Below are 15,265 nucleotides of genomic sequence, written 5' to 3' on the forward strand. Positions count from 1 at the left end.
CATGGTGGTAAAGTTGGCGTACTTAGCGCCTGGGTCGTAATGACCCCCTTTGTGTTGTAATGGTGGTGTTGAGATGGGAATAGAAAGCATGTGAATGGTGAAATATAATGAGTTAGAGAGATATAAATGTTGATTGGAAAATAATACTCTGGGCTAATATATAGAGGAAGTTTATTGTTAGAATGACAGAAATATACAAGGTACATTAATGGACTTACATTGCAGGATGTGAATGGTAATCTTTTTTCGACAGCTGGTTATGGCAATCTTCTTCTGTCATGTAATTGTAAAAGAATGTTAGTGGGTATATGTGGTTTATGTGAATTACTTTAAGTAAGCCAGGTTGTTATTCATGAAGGTAGGAGGAGCACTTGGAAAATAGAGTTAATGAAGGTGTGTCATGAATGGTGCACTAAAGTGTGTTAACTATGTTGTTAGACAAATTGGAGTGTAAGTAGTTGTGTTTTGGACCATGGAAGGAAGATGGCAAACATGTGCGTGAACAACTGCATATCTAGTTTATATGTTGGTATTTCATAAAAGAAGTGCTCTGTTTGTGGTGTATTGTATTTGTTTTGTGTTGCAATAATTTTAAAGAATGTGGCCTAGTGGTAATGCAATGATGGATTGTTGATGCAACAGTGTTTGGTATCTTATAGTAGTGATTGGGAAAGAAAAGTACTTCATATGTAAGGTGAGGTGTTGTGTATAGATACTTTGGTGGTATACAGATATGTGGGAGCAGGTGGAGAATGGTGGTAGTGTAAGGGATGTAATTAGTAAGTGTGACATATATATTGAATGACAAATTGAAAATGTTGATTGTTTAAAACATGTTCCTTTTAGGAGTATGTTTATGAAAGTTAAGAAATGCAGATATGCATTTATAGGAGCTATGTGTGCAACATCTTTGTAAAATAAAATAAAAGCAGATGGAAAAACTTTGGAGCACTTGGTGTGTGTAACTTTAATATGTTGGCATTACATGCATATGTGCTAACATCATCTATTGTAATCTGCAGGTGCTTATGTGGTCCTAGTTTTTTTTGTTTGCATTTTTTCATTTGTAGTTCCACTTTTCCCATTAGAAAACATGGACTACAAGTTCCAGATTGCACAGGAAAAATATGGCTGGATAAGCACCTACAGATTGGATTGGGTTATGTTAGCAAGTATACATGTACAGCCAACATATTATATGTCCACATTCCAAGTGCCACTGAAAAATGTTGCATAAATGCTTTACATTTGCTTTTTCTTTCTTTTAGGAAACGTTACACACAGAGCTGCTATAAATGCACATATGCATGTTTTAACTTATATGAAAATGCTCTTAAAAAGAAATATTTTTAAATGCACAACATTTTATATTTGTCATTCGATATACATGTCCAACTTTCAAATATATTATTCCAGTCCTGTTATTTTCTTTTCATTGTGATACTTGTAGTCTGAGATTTATAATGGGTCATGTTGGCAGATATGCATGTATTGCCAACATATTAAACATGCACACACCTAGTGCAACTTATAAATGTTCTCCAAATATGTTGCATCGGCTTTTTCTTTCTCTTAGAAAAATGGTATACACAGAGCTGCTAAAAATGGAAATATGCCTTTTTTAACTTTGATCACGTGTCCAAATAAGAAACATTTGTAAATGTACAGCATTGTAAGTATTTGATGCTTGATGTTACCAGTTGATGAATGCTGCAATGCATGGATTTTGCTGGTGAGGTTAAAAAAGAGAATATGCTTACTGAGGACATTTTTACTGGGTAAGTAGCTGGGAAGCTTTGTAAAAGAGTTTCAGGAAATGCTTTGAAAAATATAAGTATACCTGTTCTAGATATTGTTTGATGCAGATGTTGAAACTGGAAATAGAAATGTTTTAGAGTTTCACAATAGTTGTTGATGCAGATGGCTGTGATTAACTGGAGATGTGTACTCTTTGAGTTCAAGTGTACATCTGAAGTGTTGAACTCATATTACAGGTTTAGGTGTAGAGTTTTTGGATATGATTGGTGGATGGATGTGTGACTGTGTAAAAGCAGCCAATGAGGGAGTATTACAAACATGAAAGTGGAAAGGGTATAAGGGCTCTCCTGTGGTTCGGGGTACACTGACATCACAGTAGTCCATGGGCGGCATGTGCCACGTCCGGGTCTTTTAAGAATGCCTTCCATGGAAAGTGGACCCTGGGGATTAGCCAATCAGATTTCCTGTGTGCGGGGTACAGGAAGAGGGGGTAGGAAGAGTTGTGTTTATTGTGTGCATTGAATATGGCTTTGGCTTTGAGGAAGCAGAGTGTGTGGATTTTGGGAGTTTCTCTGATTCAGTTATTTAAGGTGTATTCTGAAAATCATGTCATTTCTGGAATTATTGGATTGGAAGAAGGGGAGGTTTTATGGCATGCAGTTTGTGGGTTAAACTGGGCAAGACATTATAATTTTGCATTGTGGAGGGAACAGTTTGGAGTATGTGAATGCAATGTATTTGCAGTTTTCCCCCGAAGGATTTTTTGAAAAGCATAATGGAACTGTTACCTGCTGCAAATATTATTTCTTCTGAAAAGAATCAGAGGCTAACATGTAGTTGTGTGAACCTCTTCAGTCCACAAGTGGAAGAACGGAGGTGGCTTGTGAATAAAGCTGTATCTGCTTTTGTATATGCTGCAGGAATGGCATCTTTTGAGAATGACAATATAAGGGCTGATGATGTGAATCTTTTTCGTGAAGATGAGTTCATGTCACAGATGTCATAAATGTGATTTTTATTTACAATGTCAGGAATGTATTGAAACAGTTCCTCTAAGAAAATTGGAAGGGAAGATGTAGATTGTACAGTACTACCATACATAAAAGCAAAAAAAGAAAAGGAATAAAAAAGGTGTTTGTAACAAAAAAACACAAAAAACAAACAAAGGTTCTTTTCAGAGCCACTAATAAACAATACATAACCAATATTGTGTTTAAACTCCCACCAGCCCTTTGATTGTCTATGGCATCTACGAACAGCATGGTAGTCCGTGGACACCACATGAGCCAGCCGGGTCCTGGCATGGAAAGGGGATTGCGGAGACCGCAGACAGTCGTGGATGTCCGTGGACATCGGGGGATCAGTGAATACATTTTCAGGTGTGTGTTGTACAGGAAGAGAGGGTTGCAAGAGCTTTGTTTGGTGAGAGCACTGAAGATGATTTAGGCTTTGTCTTTGAGGAGGCAAAGTGTATGGATTTTAGGGACTCTTGGATCTATTTGCATAAGGTCTATTGTGAGCACCGTGGATTGTCTGAAAATGTTGGATTCCTTGAATTTCAAGTGTCACATTATGGAGTGCGAGGAACGAAGTGGTCAGATTTCCTCCCGTTTTGTGAGAATGTGGTTCACTTGAAACATCTGGACCTAATTGTTGTCCACTGTGGAGTGAATACTTTGGGCTACATTACCAGAATTGTATTACAGTTTGCAATGAAGGATACATGAAAGTTGATGGAACTGTTTCCACATTCAAAAATATTTTATTCTCAGTTTGCTCAGAGACAAATGTGGATGTGTTTGAATTTATTTCGTCCACAAATGGAAAGAGCAAGGCACAATGGAACAAAGCTGTATGTACTTTTTTGCGAGATGTTGGCATGACATTTTTACATAATGAAATGATTAAATTTGATATTGTGAACATTTTTCAAAAAGATGGAGTGCTTCTAACTGATGTGGGCAGTAATCATTTTGTGGAAAACATTCAAAATGCATTGAAGCAGTTTCTGTAAATACTTAAAATATTAATTCAAGTATTTGTTAGAAGTTGCATTAAATAAAAATGAAAAATAGAAAAAAATATTTTAAAGTCAAAAATACAAAAAAAGGTTATTTTAAGAGCCCCATTTTTGGGCAAAAAACTATGAAAATTATTTTTATTCCCCCACTGTATGTATATAATCTTCTAGATTTTAGCGGAATACCACACTTACTGCAGCCTGTGCAGGCTGCAATGGGTCCTGTCATTTTTTTCAAGTTCTATCATTTAACTGTGAAAGGTGGCTCCAAAAGGAAAACTCTTTTGGTGTTTTGTTGTTTTTTTGGCTTTTTGAAATATTTTTTCAGGAGAGGAAAGAGAATTTGGTGGAAGGAAGGGCACCAACCACAGAGACAGAGAGGCAGGTGGAAAGGGGAAAATGTTGGGCGGGCATTACATTTAAGGGAGGATGCAATGTTTCTTGTGCTCCTTGACCGCATACTTGAAAGCACTATGAAATTGCTCCCCTCTATAGATTGGCACATTGCAGTATAAATATAAAACTGTAACCCTTGAAAGGTAAGTGTCAACAGTGTTTTGTATGGCCTGTGATGCAGCTGGTGGGATGCTCTGCCCCAAAAGAGAAACCTGTGTGGTAGAAGAAGTGGTTAAGGAAGAAGGGGTAGAGGAAGACAGCCTACTAAAAGGAACAGACTTTTTCAGTGCACCCAGGTAATTGGATCTGGTGTGGCGCCACATGGAGGTGGACCCGTAGGATTACATGTAAGGTTTTCCATGACTGAGTACAACCTTGCACTCAGTGCGTCTCACCTTGGCTGTCTGAGCCTTTGGTACACCCCCAATTGAGGTGAACAACTGCGACACCCATGACTCACACTGGGTACAGGAGACAGGCACTTCCTCTTCCTCTTGATCTTCATCTGTAGCTCCGTTCCCCTGTCCAGGCCCACCAGCTCGTGATGATGGTGATGGTGGAGGTGGCTGGGGAGGAGGAATGGCCATAGCAGATGCCATTGATACAGAATTACAGGTAATCCCTACAGCAGGTATGTCCTGGTGCTCTCTCCTGGGAAGCCATATTGAGAATGAGGAAAGGTAATGGGTGGGTCCCTTCAGAGGAACCGTCCACAGACAGTTGTGCTTTCCACGGACTACCGAGTCGCAAATATGTCTTGAAAAGTTGTAAAAAGTTGACAAATAAACCAATAATGGGTCTAGGAGCTCTGGAAGGGTAAACGTTCAACTTGAAACATTCCATATTGGTGGAAAATCCAGTTTTGAACTGTTCACAGAGCAAAGACACTGTTGACAGTCAGGCCATCATTATGCATGGGTGCATTCACATGATGATGTCCGTGGCCATGACAGCCGTTTGCGGATACCCATTGGGCAGGAGAAATAGGGCGCATGCTTTTAAGTGTCCGTAGAACAGACGTGCTGTCTGGGGACTAATTAAAAGTGCATCATGCAAAAATCATGCAAAAATGGACTTCATTTTGAGTGTGGACAGCGCAAACAGATCTGTTGTCCATGGACTCATAATTGGGCTTTTTTTTAAAAAAAAAAACGAATATGACAGAGCAGTACAGTAGATTTTTGTAGTATAAAAAATACATTTATTTAAGGAAGGGATGGAGTGTAGGAATAGGAAACATAAATGGGAGAATGCAGGATTTCTGTAAAATAATGTTCAGGGGAGGAAGGGAGTGAGGTTTTATCAAAGCGTCTTTCATTTAAATGTTGGTAATTTGATGGGGATGGTTGCTGGGGCCAAGGGGGGCAGGTCCAAGAAGGAAAGTGATAATGACCATTCTCAATCATGATTTTTTAAATAATTTAAAAATCCTTAAATTCATTACTTAGTTGATCCAATTTTGCAGACAAGTTTATGATTTCATTATGTACATTCAGGGATAGGGCTTCTCTTTGTGATTCTTGGGTCTCTGTATAATTACATTGGGGTGTTGTTTCTTCATGAAAACTATGTACTGTAAGAACAAAATAACTTATTATTTCAGTGAGCTCTGCACAGATTACATTATTTGTTTGTAGTAAAAGATGTATTTTATACCATTAGAGAAGTTATCATGAATCATTTCCTCTTTTGGGAAGTTCTAGTCCAACCACGGAAATGTGTTTGCCATTTCTGCCAAAATAAAAAAAAAATGCTGCTTTTTGGTTATGAGAAATGTTTAGATTATGAATGGTAAGAATAAAGAAAGAAATACAATGTACCTACAATTTAGTAAGATTGTGTTTTCGAATAAGCACCTGGTGTATGTGAGTCCATATGCACAGTTGTACTGAGGTGAAAATATGAGGTGTAAAGTTATTGCTGACTGATGTCCGCAGACATTCATACTGTCTGCGGACTCTACAGCTAGTACATTGAGGGTGAGTATAATATAAGGAATGTGTGGGAAATTAAGGGTGTACTGATACAAACCTGTGAAATTATGTGAAAAAAATGTTGTTAAAGAAACATTATGGTTACACGTAAATCCAAAAAACCACAGACAAGGAACAGAGAAGGGAACCAGCTGATCATGTCTTAGATTGTTCAGATGAGCACTTCCAGGGGAGACAAAAGAGTTTTTTTTTTAGAATAGCGAGGCAGAGGACAAGGGCGCAGTCAGGGACAAGATCACAACTAACCCAGGATCACCAGCAGTCAAGGCAGATAATAGTATTACTAATACATCTATCAGACTATCCCTTGACTATGTGTGAAACACAGGTACTCCAAACATGTTATTGCTTTGTACTGTGAGAAACCTGAAGGTGTCTCCCTGACTAGTCCCTGTCATCCAGGTGGCCAGGACATGGCCATCGCTATTGGATCCAGTGCCTGAGGGTGGACCATTGAGGGAGGATCGCCTGGATGGGGGTTCCTCAGGGAGTAGAAGTGGGACACCGATGGGTGAGACACGGTATCCCCTTCTTGTACACTTTTCCCCAACCTACTACGTAGTATACTCAAACATTCTACTCCCCCCCTTTCCGACATGAACACTTTCACGCACCACAAAAGATGATGGGCAAACACCAAAGCAGTTTACCTAACATGTCCCAAAACAAGAGTGAGGCAAAGTCAAGCAATTGAATAGGATCACACAACCTGATGGCCCTTTCCCTTCCCTACAGGGATAAAAGGTGGAGCACGAGAGCACAATAAGAGCAAGGCAAACTGCATGATGAGACAACTATTCAAGCACAGCAGTTCATGAGGAGAAGAAAGGTGGCGAGAGCTGAAAGGGTGATATGGACAGAAGCAGCCTTGCCCTTTCTGACTCAGACCCGCAAAACCTCCATCGAAGGAATCGTAATCCCCCAAACAATAGCCAATATGTATTTCAGCAGATGTCAATGGTACACGGGGCCCTCCTCAGCTGAGAACCAAGTCAGAGAAAGACACCTGCTACCCTGGTAGCGTCCTTGACTCCAGATAAGGGGAATGCCAAGTGCTTCATCACAGCCGGTGAGTCGAGTTGGGAGCTGATAAGAAACCAAACTGTGTTGAATGAAAGTCGCAAAGTGGCACATTAAGGAAAGTTCAAAGAACTGTAAATTGTTAAGGGAAAACCAGCTGCAGAGGGATCCAGCATCACATGGGTGCTCACTCGCGAGACTATGGTTGATTCCGTGTTGAATGAAACTACTGATACCAGAAGGCCCTAGGGGTTCTGTGTGGAAAAGGTCAAAGTGGTCATATAGGGGTCTAACAAAACCCCTTTATAGTCAAAAGTCTTTGACCGGCAAACCATTGAGAATGCAAGGGAAGTGAATCCTGCATCAGAAGAAAGTAAAGGAATTGTGAAGTGGCAAGAGTGAACCTGACAGAGGGATGCCAATAAAGAGGGATGAAGTCTAAAGTCCTAAGGAACAGTGTGTTGACAAAAGTGAAAGCGACGGCGGGATATCTACAGTGAACTGTTTACAAGGATATTGAGATTTATGAAACATGGTTTAAGAAGACATTAAGGCTCCTGAATGCAACAGAAGAAAGTAGTTGTGAAAAGCCATAGTGAACACGACGGATGGTGGCAAATAATCGAGAAGTGTCTGAGCCCAGAAGAGGTGGATCCAAGGGTTAAAGTCATCACCCACCAACCTGCGAAGGCAAGCGAGAAATCTATTTGAACATAAGCTAGAGTGAACCCGACAGAGGGAGGTTGATATTCGAAAGGGGTCTGAGCCCAGAAGAGGGGGACACAGCGTTGAAGAATCATCACCTCAAGTACAATTGGAAAGGAACTTTTTGTTGTTTGTTAGTTTGAACCTATCAGGCAATCGTAAACAAGACAGTAAACCACCAAAGTGCTTGTTATCGCTGAGAACTGTTTGTGGATCTGAGCCCGGAAGAGTGGTAATCAGAGGTGAAAAGTCAACACCCAACGTGCATACATAACTGAACATTTGTTTGTTATTTTGATCACATCAGCTTGTTGGAGGAAAGTGACTTTTGTACAAAAGAGACTTTTGTAGTAAAGAAACCACTGAAGGTCCTGATATCTGAAGCTGGAACTGTTGTCTTGTGCTGGGAAAGCTTGAGTGTGTGCTGTGCTTCAGAGCCAGCCTTGCCCCATGCTTAAAACATGCAGAAGGGAGACTCCCGGCTATGACATCCTGACTTATCTTTTGTGAACAATTCTTTCTTCTTGTGAACCATAGACAACACTTTATTTGTATTTAGTTATAAGGATTGGAAATATTCATTTTTTAGTAAAGGCCCTTTTATTTTATATAAGACGCCACTAGGACTGTCTTATTATTAATGTATGGTCATAGCTTGCTCCCATCTTAGATTTAGGTGTAGATTAGGTGTTTTTCCAACCTGCGTATTTAGTTTAACAAACACCCTTGAACTGTGATCACTTGTGTCTGTCTTTACTGTTGCCACCAAACATTCCTTACATTTCCTACAGTCAACTTGGATTCAATTAATACACAAATAGAAGTGACTGAAATTTAGATAAGACTGAAACAGTATTTTGGGGAATTAGAACTGACGACTAGTAAGGATGACACATAGGACACCCCAGGACTACATGTCGAATCCAAATTCTATCTCACATTTGTTATTGCAGAATCCATCACCTTTGAGAAGGCATTGTATGAACATATAGAGAAAATTGAATATGAAGAGCATCATGAATATCAAAATCTGTCCACAACGAAGGAGTAGCCTTAGACAATTTGAGCACATATCCAGGACGGCAATGGGGGTGACATTTGCCCCCCCTACCGCCAACCTGTACATTTTCAACTTCAAAAATATTTACATTTACGGTAACAACCAATACACATGTAGGATCACTTTTTGGTGCAGATACATCAATGATATTCTAATGATTTTCACAGGGGACCACACACAATTGGGCACATTTAAAAAATGGCTTAACTTCAGAAGCAGGTATTTAAATTAATGTTCTCCTCCAGTAAGGAAACAGTACATGTTCTGGATCTGGAAATTCAGGCAAAGAACGGGCACCCTTTGGCCAATATCTCAGGTGAAAATGTTATTAATATTAGAGAATATGATGATAAAAGCGCATGCACTACTGGCACGATTGTGTCAACAGGGATATTCCAGGAATCTGCTAAAACGAGCAAGGAAATGAGCAAGGAACATCCAGGTAGATATTACACTACAGCAAGATGAAAGACTGTTTCAAGAATAGTGGATTACAGCAGTATTGGGCATCTCATCCAAACTAAATATAATTAAAAAGGACATTTTTAAATTACGTCCAATACTGAATGTGGGCACAACACACCTGTCTACACCACATTTTGCAATCAGGCCAAGGAGAAATATCAGGGACACCCTGGTGTGATCATAGCAACTTGGTAGTCCACCTACAGAACAACCAAAATTGTGGAAAACTACCTGCCCTGTGGGCCACGCACCATGTGGACTATGTTCAGTCTGTTAACAAACCTCCAGGTTCACCACAATAGACCTTGGTCTAAAAACACCATGGAGGTAAACTTGATTTTAAAAATGTCAATTCCAGTGATGTTATCTATTTGAGACTGTAAGAGCTATTTTCAGAAAAGAAGAGTCTTTCTGATATCTTGCTGTCTTTTTTTATTTATTTTATATTTTTGAACAACTTTCTGACCTCCAGAGACAATGCCCATTCATGGAATAGGGCAATATGTATACTACACTATGTTTTCCCTGTACCACATTAACATTGCCCTTAGGTTACCTAGCTTAGTTTCCTAAATACTGAAGATAAATACTAAAACACCAATATTTCTGACCTACACCATCAGTTCTTAGAAGTTCTTGTATGGCCCACAAAACTGTATTTGGCTGATGAGGATTGTAGATATGGTCCACTAAAAGATGGCATTCTGTTTTGTTGAGCCATCCAGCCCACTAACATGGCTGAACATGTCACTGTCACATGATGGCACACAGAAAACAATAATATCACAATCACGCTGCCATCCGCAAACGTGATGCAAGAGACTTCAACTCTGCGCTGATCAAGATCGGGACCTGCTATGCACCAGCCTGGCTCCCAGTAAGTTATGTGGTATGTTGCTGACCATTGTTAGTACTCATGCTGTAGAGGCCCTTTTAAAATAAGGACTATACTAGAGCAGAGCAGTACCCTGCAGTCCTGTGGTCCGTTACTCTCATATCCTCCATTAACTTAGTCTATTCAACAGCAGATTACCATAGAATTGGCAAACAACACAGTTTGATTCTGTTAACTAGGGGTTTGTTTTGTTTTTTTCCGTTTTAGTTTCAGTTGAAGTTTATCTGTCATCAAACCACTCGCCCCTTAGGGAATCATTTGATCAAGAGTGTAAACACTCAGAGTACCAATGCACTTGCATGAATGCCCTTACCAAACGCAATATGGGGACAATAGAGATGCATACATGAAATGGTTTTGAACACAATTGCATAGCCTGCCTAACGTCACAGCTGCATCTGCTTGAATGCTACCATAAAATACAACATCTATGCAAATTTAGAGATACCAATTGATCACGAGTGCAAATACTGAATGCCCTACAAAACGCAACACATGTGTAACAGAGATATATACTTGCAATGGTTTAGAACACCACTGCACAGCCTGTTTAACACCTCAGGTGCCTCTGCATACATTCTCCTATAAAATACTACACATATGCACATTAAGAGATAGATATATATCAAAGACAAAGATTAGAAAAACAATGTATTGCATTTCTAACATCACAGGTCCTTTTGAGCATGTAATGACAACACATGGATGCAACATTTCCGACCCCCCTACACTTTTTAGTAAGGACAATGCTTTTAAACATGTGTTTAATATTGTTGAAATATGAACAGATATTAACATGAAGCTGTGAACATCTAAGTGAGAGAAGTGATTGATTCCTCTTACATTTTACACTCTAGGGTTGATTTATTGTTTTATTTATTTTATTGGTTATTTGTACGGTGCTTATACAACCAGACAGTGTAAGGCAAGTGGGAAGGGAACAAGGTAGCAAATAAAATCATGGACGTGACAATGAGTAAAAAGACAAACAGAAGACAGCTGTCCTACTAGGCTTTGTGACATTCAGATTGTGCAAGTGCAGAGAAAAGGGAGGGGGCAGTGGAGTAAATGCTAAGTGTCCCAGAGGGGGGAAGGTGCCAGGGTGCCTTTTGGGGAGGCAACAGGTGCATGGGCAAAGGCATCCCAAGTCAAGGGGGAGGTCTGATGACCATCAGGTAAGTGTAGGCTGAGACAAAAAACCCAACTATTAGGTGTAGGCCCAGAGGGTAGTGCCAGGGGGGTGGAATCTGGTTGTAATTGGGCAAATGGCCAGGTCCTTGTTGGACTCTTGAGGAACCGGGGCCACTAATTTCAGTGGCTGAGGAGATGGTTAGCATGGAAGGGAGAGAGAGAAGAGAAACGTCTTGAGTTCTTTGCAGAACTTGAGGTGATCCGGTTCAAGATGGAGAAGGAGAGGGAGACTGTTCCGGAGGAGTGAGCGAGCCAAAGACAGAGATCTGCGCCTAGCTCTCTGCTTGGAGAAGCGTTTGACCAGCAGGGAATTGTAGCAAGAAGATCAAAGTGATCTGGAGGGAAAGTATTTAGTGAGAGATGTAGGAACCGTTAGTGGTCAATGTGTACGAAAAGAAGAAGTGAAACTATGTACCCTGGTGGCCTGCACCTGCTCCTCACAAACCCCATCACCACACCCACTCCCACACGCAATCTAAACCCCAAAACCAACACACCTGCTGTTTAAGGGTATGTTCAGTGCTGTGCACTGAAGTGCAAGTTTCAACTTCTTCCTACACTTTTATTTTAAAACGAAACCAATACGGAACAGTTTCTTTTAAAAACGAAAGTATAGGTACAGCAAAACTTAAATAGAAAAAGTAGGGGAGCACCGCTCCCAACTACTCCTGCCCACTTTGATCACTGGTAAGTGTGGTTCGAGGCCTCAGACAGCCTTATGGATAATACAAAGGGTTCTCCTAAGATTCTTACCCAAGAAACAAAAGGTGAAACATTTTCAATTGTTTTGCTGGCACATTTATAGGCCTGTCAAGTGAAGTGGTTGTTTAAATAATTTGGTGAATTAATAAAACACCAATTAATTAAGAAACTTTGGCGCTAACAACTCCCCGAAGGCCGTCCTGAAGAAAGTGGCAGTACGGAAATAACCACCGAAACCGGAAGACACATATGTAGTGATGGCTAGGAAATGTCTGCCACAATCTACATAATGTCAGTTGGGTCGAATAGTTAACATGCATTCTCACTAGCTGTTTAGTCTTCAAAATACAGTTATTCGTTTTTTAGAACAATCGTTTTAACTAGGTTAAAAAAAACAAGGGTAAAGGCTATTAAAAATAAATATTACCATAATACCTTAGTAGGTGTTCTGCCCTTTTACCTTCATTATTTTTTCCTCCTCTTCAAGTACACCAAGGGGACTTAGACAGCTTTCTTTTGCTATTGAAAAATAGCATTGTAATTAATTACAGAATCATGTATTTGGTTATGCTCATTAAAAATAGAATAAACAATACCGACAAATTGAATTGTCTTCTTATTCTATACCCTGGTAAACAGGCAGTTCATCAGTGCAAATTAAGGCTAGCTTATAATGTAGGCAGGGCTTGTGGCAACTTTGTCTGTCCTATTTTCTCATAATATAGCAGTTTCAAGACAAGCAACTGCACTTGAGCAATGTGAAGACCATACAATATACCATATTTCTCCTGATATTAATGACATCTGTCTCTCCTTAAGAATGTTGTTTGTTTCACACAGCTAGATCAATGAGCGTGATAGTCTCACTCAGCCAGCACTTGGGTTTGCCTGCCCTTTTTTGTGTTACAATATACTAGCTAGAGCATAACCTGTTCAGTCCAAATTTGAACAAGTGCCCCCCCGCGCCACCCAGGGTTTGTGAGCCCTCCTAAGATTACCTCTGAATTGATAATAGTGAATATATAATCTCTAAAGTATATAATTGGTTAGTGCAACAGATACTGGGCGGCCTCACATTGAGGGTCCTGATTTTATGGCATTCTACTTACCAACCTTGTGTGACAGACAGGTTGTCAAAACATGAGCCAACACAGGAGTAGGATAGAGGTATGTGAACTGCTTTTCTTTCAATTAAAAACATATATACTATCTATCATTCTTAGGCCATGATACAGGGTGATTCTTCTGCAATTGACCTTGGCTGGTGCCTCACATCTGGGAATATGTGCTAGGAGTAAGGCAGGTGCTCTATCTGTCTCTCGGTCTAATGAATAGACAGTGTTCTTCTAGTTGGGTCATGTTGCCCCGCATTTATGAGGGTTTTAGCTAATTGTATCATGAGTGTCATGGTTTTTACTTGCTTGATTCATTCCCTATGAGGTTGTTAGCTTAGAATATTCTGCACCTGGCCTAAGAATATATGGCATGTGCCTGCCTTGTGAATTATTATCTCATGTTCTCTCTGAGTCATCCATAAACATCCCAAATTTCCCAGTAACCTTGGCTGGGTCTGAATAGCTACTGTCTGTGCCCTACACAATTATGTTTTCCAGTTATTTCAGCATTTGGGGTTTTCACAAGGCCTTGAGGCCTCTCTTTTACTTCAATGCATGCTGTGACCTCTATTTTTGAAAAGATGACTGCTCAGTACAGTTGCCTTTCTATGTTAGTGAGCTATATGCATGTGTCATTCATGTTGCTTTCAGCTTATAAATTGCTTATATCAGAATTCTTCATGTTTAGCTGGATGCAATCAGTATTCTTTGTGTATAAATGTATATTCGACCTACAGTTTGTACTTCATGGTGAGTGCATATTTGCTTCATGTCTAATGCATGCATGTGTGTAATTTCACTGTGAGTTTCCTTTTTCTTGCCATCTTTAGTTACATTAGGTCAATTTCCTGCTGTACCTGCCTGGGATAGTGCCAGTCCAATCCTCTTAGTGAGTAGCGTGTTTCATCCATGAGATATTAGGGTAGGGGAGGGGCAGTACCAATGGATGACATATTCATCTGCCTCTCAACAACTGGTTAAAACTAGTGTAGTTACTTTTGGAAATGGCCAGTGTGGCCAAAAAAGTGGCCCGTTCTCACAACAACAAAAACAGGCTCATAGTAGAAATATCGACTGGCACTTTGGCCATTGCTCTATTGCCCCATCGGCCAGTCTGAGCTTGGTCAGCATTACTGGACTTGCTTGCTAATACATGTTTCAAACCTTAGTCTATCTCAGGTTACTGAACTCTCTTTCTAATAATATGTTTAACCATAAGTCTATCTCACAACCCAACTCAAGGGAGGGGGTTCCACTCCCTAGGAAGTCAGCATATAAATATGTACAGTGTAATGTGAACATGGATAATAGGAGGAACATTAAACTGTAGTGAACTAGGCCCACTATCCCTATGTTGTCTGACCAAACCCTGGTTGTGTATTCCAAAATCTGCATTTTCCCAAATGTGATAAAGACTTGTGCCATAAGTGGGCATGGTGTGGTTCACCTCACATGGCTTGTTCCTGAATGCCACTGAACAACTGGTGAAAATTCTTGATTTGGCAGAGGAGGTCAGATGTGTGCAACATGCTTTGGACCATGAGGAAATTAGCAAATGGCCTCAGAAGGATTTATATTTTATTGGAGATGCTATTGGGTCTATCACCCAAAAACCCAACATAGTATTCTATTGGAAGTCATCCCAAAGCTTGGAGGTTTACCTGAATCAGATGAACCATCTTCTTAAGACATATTGTTATTTGTGGAACTTGAATACTATTACATCCCTAGATATGGCCAAGGTTTCTCTGAAGAAAATCTTCTATCCACTGTTCTCTGACAGGGCTGGTCAAGGTAAGGGCCACACATTGAAACATACCCCCAAGAACTTCAGGTCTTAGAAACAGGAAGCACACCACTACTCAAGAATTCCAGAGACCCAAACTGCTTACTTTCTGAAGAGGTGCCAACTATTTAGAGAACCAGGTGCCTAAGGAGGTAGCA

This window comes from Ambystoma mexicanum, chromosome 11 (assembly GCF_040938575.1).
Source record: "Ambystoma mexicanum isolate Mex_15411 chromosome 11, UKY_AmexF1_1, whole genome shotgun sequence".
In the NCBI taxonomy this organism is placed as follows: Eukaryota; Metazoa; Chordata; class Amphibia; order Caudata; family Ambystomatidae; genus Ambystoma; species Ambystoma mexicanum.